We start from the raw sequence: 14,819 nt of genomic DNA on the forward strand, positions 1-14,819 counted from the left end.
GCCTCATTTCATCTTGGAGGATGAGATCACACAGCCTTATTGCTGACCTTTGACCCATCTATTACTCTAGTTGCTTTTCCTGAGGGGTCTCCCCTACTCCACCCATCCGAGCCCAACACTCTCTGACAACGTTTTTAAATGTATCCAATCATCCATCAGCAGTAAGCCCATCAGCAGATAAAAACGTGAGGATCGGAGGGACCGGGCAGCTTTTCTATAGCAGGGCTGGGGCTGAGGCCATCAGAAGGGTCACTATGAAGTGAGCTCCAAGCTCCAGCATCCCTGGCTTAACCCAGGGCCTTGGAAATCTCACCCCTTTCTCTTCTTTTCTCTCCCTATTCTTACTTATAGAGGATTTTAAAATAGTAAAGGAGATACTGTGTTTTTCTGAGTAAATCAAAATAATCAACCAAAAAGCTACAAAGAACTAACCCTAGTTTCCCAAAGGATTTGTGAGCTAAATAATTTAAATGCCATATGCCAGGTGAGGGCACAACAGATGTGTGGAGGGCAGTGGAGTGGGACCGTGCAGGTCCTGTGGGGAGCGGGGCTCAGTGAGTTGGAAATCCCCATTGGAGAGGATTGGAGTGTCTTTAAAATGTTATTACCCTTGGACCAAATATTCCACTTGTGGGACCCAACTGGAAGGAAATTATTCACACACGGGCAAGATTTATGAAGAAAAAATTTTATTGCCATATTTACAATTAATAAAAATTGGAAATATTCAATAAAAGGGAAATTATGAGATACTCATATGATAAAAATATTGTATGACATTTAAACTAATGTTTTTTAAAAGTCCTCAAAGGAGGAGGAATTTCCCACAAAGTTATTTTTAACAAAAAGCAGGATGCAAGTGTGTGTGTGTGTGTGTGTGTGTGTGTGTGTGGTTTTATCTCAACTTAGTTTAAAGCTAGAAAGCTAGAAAAAAGACTGGAAAGAAATACGAATATTACACATGGCTTTCTCTAGGTGATAAGATTATGGATGCTTTTATTCCTTTATGTTTCTATATTTTTCAGTTTTTCTAAAGTAAACATTTTGGCGGAGTGCGGTGGCTCATGCCTGTTATCCCAGCAGTTTGGGAGGTTGATGAGGGCAGATTGCTTGAGCTCAAGAGTTTGAGACCAGCCTGGGCCATGTGGCAAAACCCCATCTCCACAAAAATTAGCTGGGCATGGTGGTGCATGCCTGTAGTCCCAGCTATGCAGGAGGCTGAGGCAGGAGAATTGCTTGAACTTGGGAGGCAGAGGTTGCAGTGAGCTGAAATTGCACCAGTGCACTCCAGCCTGGACAATAGAGCAAGACTCTGAACTCAAAAAAAAAAAAAATCTCCAGGGTCAAAAATAAAATAAAATGAGAGGTAGGAGAAATTATTAGAGATTCTGGAACTTCTAGGACATTTTTCCCTAATATCCACCCAGGCCATGCCCAGAGGGCCTTGCATCTTCAGCTGTGGCATCAAACAAAACTGGGAATTGCAGCTTTACCACTTACTTAACTGTATAACCTTGCACAAGCAAGTCACTTACTCTCTGTGCTTTTAGGTTCTTAATATGTAAAACAATGTTTTACATTAAAAATTAAATGAAATAGCTCCTGAAAAGCCCAGGCACATTGTCAGAGCTCAGTAAAAATGTGTTCCCTTATTCTATTACTGGGGCAGAACACGTGCAGGTTTGTAGGCGGGGAGACATTAGTGGACACACTGGCTGAGTGATGAAGTGGGGCTCCAGAGGATGAGCCGAGATTGCGTCTGAGCCAGCACCCTGGCCTTGTCAGTTCCCCTCCTCACATGATGGACATGAGGGGAACACGAATGAGGAACACGGCGAAGGAAATACCACCTGGGACCAGCGAGAGTCCCTCCCAAGGAGTCACCAGCCCAGAGTCGGCCCTCTTCTGAGCCGGCGGCCGGAGTCAATCTGCTTTGGACAACACAGCTTCAGATGGAGATATACTGAGGTCAATGATCCTTGAAGACAAAATAATCTCTGGGTTTCTTTCTGCTCTGATTATAATGTTGCAATTATAATGAGCAGATGCTGATAGGAATGTGGTCAAATCCATTCCGTCTTCCATCTAACTTATTTTAGTGCCTGGTAGATTTCTGTCCAGCTCCACCGGCTGTGGCAATGCCGGGCCTGGCTGGAAGTGTGGAAGAGGCTGACCGGGCTCCAGCAGCAAGAGGTTTTCTCCGGTGGGGAGCGGGTGCGCGACCTGATCATTGGAGCGCTTGCAACTGTAGCTCTCCCCCAGGGCTCTGAGCTTATCTCCAGGGTCAGCATCATAGTAATAGTAAGAACTTCATTTTATAGCATTTTTCAATCGATAAGACAACGTCGTATCCTTTATACCGTTGAAATTTCACGACTCTTCAGAGGTTACGCGACTTGCTCAGTATCCTACACTTAGTTCCTCCTCTGGCTTCCGGAGACCTGGGTGCCGAAGCCACTGCAAGGAGGTATGTGTTCGATTGTGAGCCCAGCGAACACTGGCTGTGTAGTTAGCAGAATTCGCTGGGGAAGTGGCCTCAGGAGAGTGCTGGAATTTCCACCCTTAGAGGTGCTAGCAACGTGTGTCGAGAGAAGGGGTCGGAGAGGGGTAGAAAATGAAAAGATGGGGAGGAAGAGAAAAGGTTCGCTTTTGGTTTTGGCTTGAGCCTCACCCGAGCGTCCCACGCCGCAGCTCTGCGGCCTCTTGGGGGCGCCAGCTCGCGTTGCCATGGCGCTCACGCGGAGCAGCAGCCCGCCCAGCTAGCAGCGCGCGCTCCTGCAGCCCCGGCAGAGTCCCGGCGCCGAGCGCCCGCGTAGGCAGGCGCCCGGGGCAGCCTTGCGTCCTCGCCGCGCGGCTTGAGAACCCCCTGGCCCTGGGCGAGTGGGCTGGGCTGTGCAGCCCCCGAGGCTAACTGGGCGGGATCGCAGCTGCAGGGGTTGTGCGAGCAGCCACGGCGGCACCTGTGTCCTGCGGACACCCACCCTGCCCCTGCCGAGGCAGGCGCCCACCGCTGGCGGTGATGCGGCTGTGAAGCCCTAGTCGGTGAGTACCCTCCAGTCCCCCTGTGGGCGAGCGAATCTAAATGACAAGGTTATGCGTTTTGATGGATGCCTTTAAGAATCACTTATTTAGATTGCTTATGACGGGGAAGCGTTTCCTTTGTGACATCTTTGGGTTTCTCGGATCCATTTCGTTTCCCTCTAAATGCTGTCCTCTCTCCCCTAGTGCGAACGACACCCTGTCTCCATGTCTCGATCACCGCACGACACCCACCAGTGCGGATACCACGTACCACACACTCCCCAGAGCCTGCCGGAGAGCAGAGCTGTCTCCCAGCCACGTCCGCCCCATTTTCATTGTGCTCCTATCCCGCAGTCAAAGGAAGGGCGTCCCCCCAGGCACCCCCGAGGTAGGCCAGGTGTGTCAGGACAGCCAGCAGGCCCCTGGCGAAGCCGGGTCCGCCTGGCGAGCTCAGCGCGGTGAGCCCATGAACTCTTTAGGAGCAGCGGCTGCTTCGCGCGGGGGGACGCCGGTTTCCCTCCGGCAGAGGGGCCCTGCGCCAGCCCGCGGCGCGCAGTGGTGACCGAGGACCAGTGGCGCACCCGCTTGCGCTCCCAGGCTGCAGGGCGCGCTGCGCCGGCGCAGCTCCCGGGCGTGTGCAACAAAAGGACCGCCAAGTTCATTCCCTACTGGAAGCAGAGGGAGGGGCCGCATGACTTCTGGAGGCGGCATGTGTCTTAGAATCAAATGGTTATGACTCCATGGCAAATGCTTTCTGTGTGTCAAGTCCTCTCCGTGCCTGCCAACCCCTTCCCTCCTCTCTCCTCCCTAAAATGCTTTCTTATTGGCCTGGCACTGTGATCAACTGTTTAGAATTTTCATTGTTGTAAAGAAATGAAAAAAGGGTGAAACCAAGACAAGCTGTAGGCTGAAACGCTGGTGCTATTCATTAGCTCTCCGACCTGGCTGCTGCGGAGATTTTTAAAAATCCTGCTGCCTGAGTCCCATCCCCGGGGATTCTGACTTAATTGGTCTGGGATATGGCCCAAACACTGGGATTTTTTAAATTTTCTTTTTGTGGGGAGGAGTGGTGGGGGGAAAATTTGGAGTGCATACTGGATTTTTTTTTTTTTTTTAAATTTCCCAGGTGTTTCTAATGAGCTAAGGTGGCCACCCACCATTCTAATCAATCAGGGTGACATTTTTCCAGGTTAACTTGGTAATAGTTTAGTCTCTCAGGCTGCTGTTGGAGGGCAGGGTATGCAACTGTCATAAATGCCTACAAGCTGCAGGCAAAGAGAGCTGGCAGGGCCTTGGGCTGCTCCAAGAAGCTCAGGATGAAGGCAATGTCTCAAACGAGGGAGGGATCATCACTCTCAGAATAAGTCCCTTCACTAAATGAAGTGTTCTGATCTATATTCCAGGGCAAGGGAAAGCAGATGCATACCTTTGCAAGTCTGTAGCGTGAAAGCTGTGGCCCCCTGTACATTTGTGGACTTCATGGCTGCCTAGGTACTAACCAGAGTCACATGTGTATGTCCCCCCACCATCCACCCACTACAAGGAGAATGGACACTTAGAAGAGGGGGCCAGGCGTGGTAATCCCAGCACTTTGGGAGCCTGAGGTAGGCAGATTACTTGGGGCCAGGAGTTGGAGACCAGCCTGGCCAACAGAGTGAAACTCAGTCTCTACTAAAAATACAAAAATTAGCCAGGTGTGGTGGCACATGCCTGTAGTCCCAGCTACCTGGGAGGCTGAGGCATGAGAATAGCTTGAGCCGGCCGGGCACGGTGGCTCAAGCCTGTAATCCCAGCACTTTGGGAGGCCGAGACAGGCGGATCACGAGGTCAGGAGATCGAGACCATCCTGGCTAACACGGTGAAACCCCGTCTCTACTAAAAAATACAAAAAACTAGCCGGGCGAGGTGGCGGACGCCTGTAATCCCAGCTACTCGGGAGGCTGAGGCAGGAGAATGGCGTAAACGCGGGAGGCGGAGCTTGCAGTGAGCTGAGATCCGGCCACTGCACCCCAGCCTGGGCGACAGAGCAAGACTCCGTCTCAAAAAAAAAAAAAAAAAGAAAAAAAGAAAAAAGAGAATAGCTTGAGCCAGGGAGGCGGAGGTTGCAGTGAGCCAAGATCACACCACTGCACTCCAGCCTGGGTGGTAGAGTAAGACTCTGTCTCAAAAGGAAAAAAAAAAAAAAAAAAAAAAAGAGGGGTTAGGAATGCGGTAGTCACTCTAGAGAGAGAAGAGGCAACAAATAAGATCACCTAGAAATTATAAAGTGTTATTCTTCTTAGGCCTAAAATCCTTCCAAATGGCGAGTCCCTCCTAAGCCTATATGGGAAATCCTAGACACTTCCTCTCCCTGAAAATTGGAGCCCCGGGGTAAGATCTTCCCCACAGGTACTGTTGCAGACTGGGGGTCGGGGGCAAAAAGTTTCCTGTAACCCTTGCCTTCTAAAGTTACCGTGAATGCTCATAAACACCAAGGCAGGCGGACGCAGACACTACACTACACAGCGAGTTCACAGTGACTAAGGGGCTCAAAGAAATTAGGTAAGGCCTTAAAACTCGGGGCCTGAAATGTTAAAATTTTACATACACTAGAAAATGTGATCTACCCACCCGGTGTCGGAGCTTCACCAGGCACAGCTTCCCAATGCCCTCGCTTTCATTTTGGTTAAGTAGAGAAAGGGTTAAGATCTTCTGGAAGATAGGTATAAATGATGGTACCATATCTTCTGAAACCCTTGGGCATGAGAGGATTAAGATGTTGTTTAAAGCATATACAACCCACCCGATGTGGACGACAAAGCTTGATGTGCCAGGGCCACTGAGGGAGTGGCCGGGAAGGGTGTCCCTACCATAGAATGGCCACAGTCTCCCACGTGGCCTACCAGATTGCTCGTCTTTGCATACTCCTCTCTGCGTTCCCATGCATTGACTACATTCCCTCCCTCTCCCGTGCCCCACTCCCTCCAAGCAACCCCAAACAGTTAGAACAACTTCCATCCTTCCCTTTAGTCTTTGCTTTTCTAGTCTGTGCATAGCCATTCACACATCATTTTGTTCCTTCCTGGAGTCAATCTGACCTCCTGAGACAATGCCTTCATTTCACCTGGGCCTCCCACAGGTTTCCCTAGTACTCACCTGGCTGAGCTGGGCGATGGGCATGCTTCAATCTTTCGCTTTACCGGAGCTGCCACTGACTAATTCTGCGTGAAGGATGGCTCACAGAGGCTTCTGCTACTTCCAGCCCAAATGTCCTTTCCTGACAGGTCACCTCAGGGCTGATCCATCTCACGAGACAGGGCAGGCCAGCCATGTGAGGGCTGCCAGCCCAGTAGATGGCTAATCCAGGAATAGCAAAACCATGTCTCATTTCTATTACCCCTCCCTGCCACGACCACCAATATCTATTCTCTGAAAAGGGCAATTTACTGCACAGGCTACTGGGGGAAAAGGTCCAGTTGATCCAGCTTAACCCATGTAAATCAGTTCATCTGTAGGGCGCTACCTAAACTCAGAGTGGGACTACTGGAGACATTGTGTGGCTTTAATAAATTCCCTTTTCACACTTTTTCAAACTGTGGATTGTGACTCATCAGTGAGTCATGAAATCAACTTGGTGGGCCATCTCATTTAATTTAATTTATTTTTATTTGAGACAGAGTCTCACCTTGTCTCCCAGGCTGGAGTTCAGAGACCAGATCTCGGCTCACTGCAGCCTCTGCTTCCCAGGTTCAAGTGATTATTGTGCCTCTCGAGTAGCTGGGACCACAGGTGCCCAACACCACACCTGGCTAATTTTTGTATTTTTAGTAGAGATGGGGTTTCACCATGTTTGCCAGGCTGGTGTCGAACTCCTGCCTCAAGTGATCCGCCCTCCTCAGCCTCCCAAAGTGCTGGGATTACAGGTATGAGCCACCGCACCCGGCCTATTTATTTATTTTGTACTTTTTAAAGGTTTATAGCTGTTTTATTTAAAAGTATACATTTAACACAATAAAATAAACACTGATATATTGAAGCCTGGTTAATAGTAGTGTGACAATATATGTCATTTTGATGATTACATTATTTTAAACAACAAACTACACTGAAAAATTAATGCTGATAAAACTCTTGGTCATAATATTAAGAAATACCATGTATAAATTGAAAATATGATTGCTTAAAAATTGAAAATGGAAGTGCACTCGTTTGGACAGTCAGAGTTTAACATAATCTGAAAGGAGAGGACCTCTGACCCAAAATGTATCTTTCAGGTCAAGAGAAGGAAAAAGAAGCGTAGTTTATCTGAAAGGATGACAGGAGTTTGTTTCTTCAGGTGGAATATTTTCCCAGTGTCCTCAGGTTTTGCAGTAGAATCATATCACTGAGCACGAAGATTTTCCTTGGGAAGCTGCCCTGTCAATTTTATCTGCCTCCAAAATTGTTCTCTTAAAAACATCAGCAGCAGTCTCATTTTCTCCAGCAGAAAATTCCAAAAAAGCTGCCAAAGCTTCCCTGATCACTCTTTTTTTTTTTTTTTAATTTTTGAGACAGACTCTTGTTCTGTCATCCAGGCTGGAGTGCAGTGCTGCAATCTCAGCTCACTGCAACCTCCGCCTCCCGGGCTCAAGCAATTCTCCTGCCTCAACCTTCTGAGTAGCTGGGATCACAAGCACACGCCACCTTGCCCAGCTAATTTTTGTATTTTTAGTAGAGACAGGGTTTCGCCATGTTGGCCAGTCTGGTCTTGAACTCCTGACCTCAGGTGATCTGCCTGCCTCAGCCTCCCAAAGTGCTGGGATTACAGGCGTGAGCCACTGCGCTCAGCCCGATCACCCTTTTCATATGCAGGTCTTTCTTATTTCCAACCGACGCAAGAGATATTTCCACTTTCCCCACCATATCCAATGATTTGCCATGGATAACTGTAATCACTTCAGAACTTTTCATTGATGTGACTGAATACCCAATAATACAACCATTAATGCCTATGGAGTTTGTCTGAGGAAAAATGGAATAGTCGTCTTGGGTGGGTTCTTTTTTTTTTTTTTTGAGGCAGGGTCTCCCTCTGTCGCCCAAGCTGGAGTGCAGTAGTGTCGTGATCTCAGCTCACTGCAGCCTTGAACTCCCAACTCAAGCAATGCTCCCACCTCATCCACCTGAGTAGCTGGGACTACAGGCATGCATCACCATGCCCAGCTAATTTTTGTATTTTTTGTAGAGACAGGGTTTCGCCATGTTGCCCAGGCTGGTGTCCAACTCCTGGGCTCGAGTGATCCACCCTCCTCGGCCTCCCAAAGTGCTGGTATTATAGGCGTGAGCCACTGTGTCCGGCCAGGTGGGCCATTTTAAAAAGAAAGAATAGAAAATACCAGAATGCATACATGTAGTGAAGGGAAGATTTGTGTCCTGAAATTTGTGTTTCAGTTTTTTTTTTTTTTTTTTTTGAGACAGAGTCTCGCTCTGTTGCCCAGGCTGGAGTGCAGTGGCACAATCTTGGCTCACTACAAGCTCTGCCTCCCGGGTTCACGCCATTCTCCTGCCTCAGCCTCCCGAGTAGCTAGGACTACAGGTGCCCGCCACCACACCCAGCTAATTTTTTGTATTTTTAGTAGAGACGGGGTTTCACTGTGTTAGCCAGGATGGTCTCCATCTCCTGACCTCATGATCTGCCCGCCTCGGCCTCGCAAAGTGCTGGGATTACAGGCATGAGCCACTGCACCCGGCCTGTGTTTCAGTTTTGTATACTGTGTGTGTGTGTGTGTGTGTGTGTGTGTATTTTTTTTTTTGAGACAGAGTCTTTGTCGCCCAGGCTGGAGTGCAGTGGTGCAATCTCGACTCACTACAACCTCCGCCTCCCAGGTTCAAGTGATTCTCGTGCCTCAGCCTCTCAAGTAGCTGAGACCACAGGTGCCCACCACCATGCCCTGCTAATTTTTGTATTTTTAGTAGAGATGGGGTTACCATGTTGGCCAGGCTGGTCTCAAACTCCTGAGCTGGGGTGATCCACCTGCCTTGGCCTCCCAAAGTGCTGGGATTACAGGCGTGAGCCACCGCGCCCAGCCTGTATATGTATTTTTGTGTGTGTGTACTGAATTGTGATGCAAAATATATTTCTTGTTATGAATCATGGTGAAGAAACTTTTAAAGTCGTTACCTTAAGCAAATACTGACAGAAACTGGAGTTGAATCAAAATGAAATATTAAAAGGTCAAATTCTTCAAGAGCTAGCAAAAAAATAGAATTCAATATATTTTAGATCTATGGATAATTTTCAAGTTAGAAGAATCCATGGGGAAAAAATTGTGTTCATTTAAATTTAAAATTTCTATCGGCTGGACGCAGTGGCTCACGCTTGTAATCCCAGCACTTTGGGAGGCCGGACGAGGCAGGCGGATCACAAGGTCAGGAGTTCAAGACCAGCCTGGCCAACATGGTGAAACCCCGTCTCTATTAAAAATACAAAAAATTAGCTGGGTGTGGTGGCGGGTGCCTGAAATCCCAGGTACTCAGGAGGCTGAAGCAGGAGAATTGCTTGAACCTGGGAGGCGGTGGTTGCAGTGAGCGGACATCGCACCACTGTGCTCCAGCCTGGGTGACAGAGTGACACTTTGTTTCAAGAAAAAAAAAAAAAAATCTATCAAATGAAAAAGGAACAAAGTGGGGGAAATATTTGCATTATATATTACAAATTAAAAGTTAACCTCTGTTAGGCCGGGCACGGTGGCTCATGCCTGTAATCCCAGCACTTTTGGGGGGCGGAGGCATGTGGATCACAAGGTCATGAGTTTGAGACCAGCCTGGCCAACATGGTGAAACCCCATCTCTACTAAAAAAAATACAAAAAATTAGCCAGGCATGGTGGCGGGTGCCTGTAATCCCAGCTACTCGGGAAGCTAAGGCAGGAGAATCACTTGAACCCTGGAGGTAGAGGTTGCAGTGAGCTGAGATCGCACCATTGCATGCCAGCCTAGGCAAGGAGGGCAAGACTCCGTCTCAAAAAAAAAAAAAAGTTAACCTCTGTTAAACCAATAATTTATTTCAGGAAAGGAGAAGGGGCATGGGAGCGTGGACAAGGGAGAGGCAGAGACTCGAGGATTGACTCGGGCCTTTGGAAGGCCGGGTTCTGGAAGGCTTTTTTCCTGAGGGTGGTGGTGCAAGAGAGTTAGTGGTAAACTAGTTACAATTTCTGTTCCCCCGACTACATACTGCTCTTTTGATGTTGAACCACATATTTAATAAAGCATTTTGAATACTGCAGAAAGAAAAGAAACATTTTAAAGAATTTTAAAGCATTACAATTCTATGCATAACTGTGTACTGTATGATTCCATTTATATAACACTCTGGAAAAGTTGCAACTATAGGGAAAGAAAATAGAAGAGTGATTGCCAAGGGCTGTTTGGAGGGAGAATGGGACTACAAAGGCCCAGCAGGAGACTTTTCAGGATCATAGAACCATTCGGTGACCTGTCTATAGTTGTTAAAAGCCATAGAACTGCACACGAAAAAGAATAACTTTTTGATATGTGAATTATACCTGAATAAACCTGATTGGAAGACAAAAAACAACTCCCCAGGGATAAATTCACAGTTCATAAGAAGAAATTCATCTACATGAGGCAATGCAATGAACAATACATTGGTATGTGTTCACTGTTGATAGCAATCAAAAGTGCAAATTACAACACCATTATACTGTTATGCTTCTTGCTAATGGTTAATAATTTTTCAAAACCACAACATAATGCTATTGAGGTTGCAGTAAAATTCCATATTTATTGTGGGTTGCATTATAAATTGATAACATTTGTGGGGAATGCAACATGATAATATATGGGAAAAGTCATAAAATTACTACTACTGTGTAGGAAAAGCCATACAATTACCAGACCCAGGAATTTATCCCAATAAAGTTAGTTAACAAAGATTTTTTTAATTTCAGATGCATAAAAAATACTCTCTACTGTGTTGGCTGTAATATAAATAAGTAGAAATCACTGAAATGTCTAATATTACAGGGACGGTTTAAAATTTTGTTGGTACATTGATACAGTGGAATATCTTGCATTCACAACCAAAGCCTAAATCAAAAGGCACTTAGAAAGAAACATGGAAAATACTTCTGATAAAAGGAACAATAGCGAATAGAGCCCAGCAAGCACATCATGTTCATAACTGTAATAATCTGTATGCATGTGCCATATTTGTGCTGAAGTGATGGATTACAGATGAGTCTTAGGGTCAGGGGTGGTGGGAGGCCATGGCAGGCGGATCACCTGAGGTCAGGAGTTCGAGACCAGCCTGGCCAACATGGTGAAACTCCGTCTCTACTAAAAATACAAAAATTAGCCGAGTGTGCTGGCAGTCACCTGTAATCCCAGCTATTTGGGAGGCTGAGGCAGGAGAATCGCTTGAGCCAAGATCACGCCACTGTACTCCAGCCTGCGTGACAGAGCGAGACTCCATTTCAAAACGAAAAAATGAGTCTTAAATCTTAAATTTGCAAAATTATCTTGCTGTTGTTATATTGCCTTTTCAATAGCAAAGAACCCCCCGATAAAACCTTCGAGATTGGAAGAAATGAATGTAGAAGAAAAGAGAAATCCCAGAAATTATGATATATTCCAATGTAGAATGTTTTTTCTTAGCCCCAGAAACCGGAAGAATCCCAAGAGTCACAATTATGTTGAATAAATCCAGGCTGTGTGGGTTTTCTTTCACTCTTGCTGTCATTTAACTTTGGTGAAGTCCTTATTTATGGCAGGTAGCTTGTGAATATCTACTGACTGTTGAATCAATGCCAAGGCCATCTTTTAGTTGTACTTTTCACAATCACAGGCCTGGGAAAACTTGAATTTATCTATGAAAAAGCATCAGAAATCTTAGTACAAGTAACACTTTCTCTCTCTCTCTTTTTTTTTTTTTTTGAGACAGAGTCTGACTCTGCCACCCAGGCTGGAGTGCAGTGGCGCGATCTCGGCTCACTGCAAGCTCCGCCTCCCGGGTTCACGCCATTCTCCTGCCTCAGCCTCCTGAGTAGCTGGGACTACAGGCACCCACCACCGTGCCCGACTAATTTTTTGTATTTTTAGTAGAAATGGGGTTTCACCGTGTTAGGCAGGATGGTCTCGATCTCCTGACCTCGTGATCCGCCCGCCTTGGCCTCCCAAAGTGCTGGGATTACAGGTGTGAGCCACCGCGCCCGGCCTAACACTTTCTCTTCAACTGTTTATTTTTAGGACTTCCATTTTTGCAGCATAGGGAACATAGCTTTGGGGACTTTTTACCCCATTAAGAGAATTGGAAGAATATTTTAAGTAGGTCACAACTCCTAGGGGAAAGAAGGGTATGTAATGAGCAGAGCTGTGGGGCGGCTTTTTTAGAAGCATGCCTGATGTGGATGTTTAGGTGATGGAGCTTTTTCTTTGGACGTGGGAGAGAGGGAAGGGGAAGACGGTAAGAGCAGGAACAAAACTAACAACTTGGAAAAGCTGTTCTCTTCCTTCTGGGCTCTGATATTTTCAGATCGAATGGCCTAATACACAGTTCCTGGGTTCTCCTGAACCTTTGGTTTGCTACATAAACTCGAGATAAACATTTGGTGTCTCAGTGCCTCATTTTCATCATCCTTCAGAGGAATGAAAATTCTTACTCTCTTCCTTCTCCCAGGGCATGTTGGATGGGAGAGTTCGATTGTATTATGTGCACCCTATGCTCTTTTTCCTGAGGGTATCTGAATTTTCTGGTAGGACTTCCGCAGACAGGAAACCAAGAAATGTCTGTGTGTGTGTGTGTGTGTGTGTGTGTGTGTGTGTGTCTAAGAGTGGGAGAGAGAGAGGCCAGGCATGATGGCTCGTGCCTATAATTCCAGCACTTTGGGAGGCTGAGGTGAGTGGATTGCTTGAGCCCAGGAATTTGATACCAGCCTGGGCAACATGGCAAGACCCCGTTTCTACAAGAAATTTGAAAATTAGGTGTGGTGGCACACACCTATAGTTCCAGCTACTGGGGAGGCTGAGGTGAGAAGATTGCATGAGCCCAGGCGTTCAAGGGTACAGTGAGCTGTTATTGTACCACTGCATGCCAGCCTGGGCAACATAGCAAGACCTTGTTTCTATTTTTAAAAAAACAGAGGGGGAGGCTGCGCGTGGTGGCTCACGCCTGTAATCCCAGCGCTTTGGGAGGCCAAGGCGGGCAGATCACGAAGTCAGGAGATGGAGGCCATCCTGGCTAACACAGTGAAACCCTGTCTCTACTAAAAATACAAAAAATTAGCCAGGTGTGGTGGCAGGCACCTGTAGTCCCAGCTACTCAGGAGGCTGAGGCCGAAGAGTGGCGTGAACCCAGGAGGTGGAGCTTGCGGTGAGCCAAAATCGCACCACTACACTCCAGCCTGGGCAACAGAGTGAGACTCCATCCCAAACAAACAAACAAACAAACAAAATAGAGGGAGAGAGAGACAGAGAGATCGTATTTGGATCAACTCAGAAGCAGTAATCTTTGGACGAAAGATGCCAATTGCTTTGTTTAATTTACTATGCAGATAAAATAATTTCCATTCTTAGGGACGGGTATTTCTGTTTACTAAGCACATACACTAGGCCCTGTGCTTTCCTATGCATCACCTATCCATCCTCAACAGCTCTGTGGCTTTGGCATTGCTACACCCATTGTGCATTTGTATGCGGGAAGTGGGGATTTGAAGTCATTTTGCTCTCCCAAGAAAACCCATGCTCTTGTCATGACTCCACATCAGACAGACTTGGGTTCAGATTCTGACTGTGGCACTCATTAGCTGTGTGACGTTGGGCACATCTTTTAATTTCTCTGAAGCTCGGCTGCTTGTACTAAAACAGGGGTAATGACAGAAAATGAGGTTATTAAGAGAATTAAGAGAGTACACCTCGGCTGGGCGCGGTGGCTCATGCCTGTAATCCCAGCACTTTGGGAGGCTGAGGCGGGTGGATCATAAGGTCAGGGGTTCAAGACCAGCCTGACCAATGTGGTGAAACCCCATCTCTACTAAAAATACAAAAATTAGCCAGGCACAGTGGCAGGTGCCTGTAATCTCAGCTACTCGGGAGGCTGAGGCAGGAGAATCACTTGAACCTGGGCAGCAGAGGTTGAAGTGAGCCGAGATTATGCCACTGCACTCAAGCCTGGGTGACAAAGTGGGACTCTGTCTAAAAAAAAAAAAGAGAGAGAGAGTGAGTATACCTCCAGGGTTTTTTGATTGTAAACAACAGATATATACTCTAGGGCTAACTTTGGAGAAGGATGGAAGAAATTTATTAGAAGGATATGAATTAGCTAATATAACTGAATGCAAAGCAAACAGCCAGGTCTTGGAAAGGATGAGAGCCAGGCCAGCTGAAAAGATGTCGAGAACAGGGAGGTAACTGCCTTCCTTCTTCAGGGGATTCTTGACTGCATGAAGCAGCTCCGGTTTTCAGTTCTGTGGTTCTCTGCTTGACACTCAACTTGCAGGAAGAGAGGTCAGACTGGACAAGGCTGGGCCATGTGCTGCCTTCCTCATGGATGGAGAGCAAGGTGCCTCCATCCCCATGCCCACCAGGCCTGCATGCAGTGGGGGAAAGGTAGTTTCCACAATAGAAGCTAAGATGTAGGCACTGTTACCAAGCAGGGGGGTCTGAATGCCAGGCAGGCAAAAGCCACAGTTATCCACCGTGGAGCTGACGCAGTCAGACGTCCCAGCCCAGGACCTGGCATAAGGGAGTGGCTCCATAAATGCTTGGTTTTGCTGGTGGTGTTTTCACATGACCTCCTGCGAGGCAGCAGTTCCAGACCAGTAAATC

At 47.1% G+C, this 14,819-nt stretch overlaps 1 protein-coding gene across 4 annotated transcripts in view; it reads left to right on the plus strand.

The window, feature by feature from the left end:
* Positions 1–2,788: 2,788 nt before the first annotated feature.
* Positions 2,789–14,819, plus strand: part of MICAL3 (microtubule associated monooxygenase, calponin and LIM domain containing 3) — a 232,361-nt gene continuing 220,330 nt past the window's right edge. For all 4 annotated transcript variants that reach the window (XM_077950755.1, XM_077950775.1, XM_077950777.1 and 1 more), the window contains exon 1: positions 2,789–3,042. The gene's annotated coding sequence lies outside the window, so the exon portion shown is untranslated. The remainder of the gene's footprint in view (positions 3,043–14,819) is intronic.

This window comes from Macaca mulatta, chromosome 10 (genome assembly GCF_049350105.2).
Source record: "Macaca mulatta isolate MMU2019108-1 chromosome 10, T2T-MMU8v2.0, whole genome shotgun sequence".
Taxonomy (NCBI): Eukaryota; Metazoa; Chordata; class Mammalia; order Primates; family Cercopithecidae; genus Macaca; species Macaca mulatta.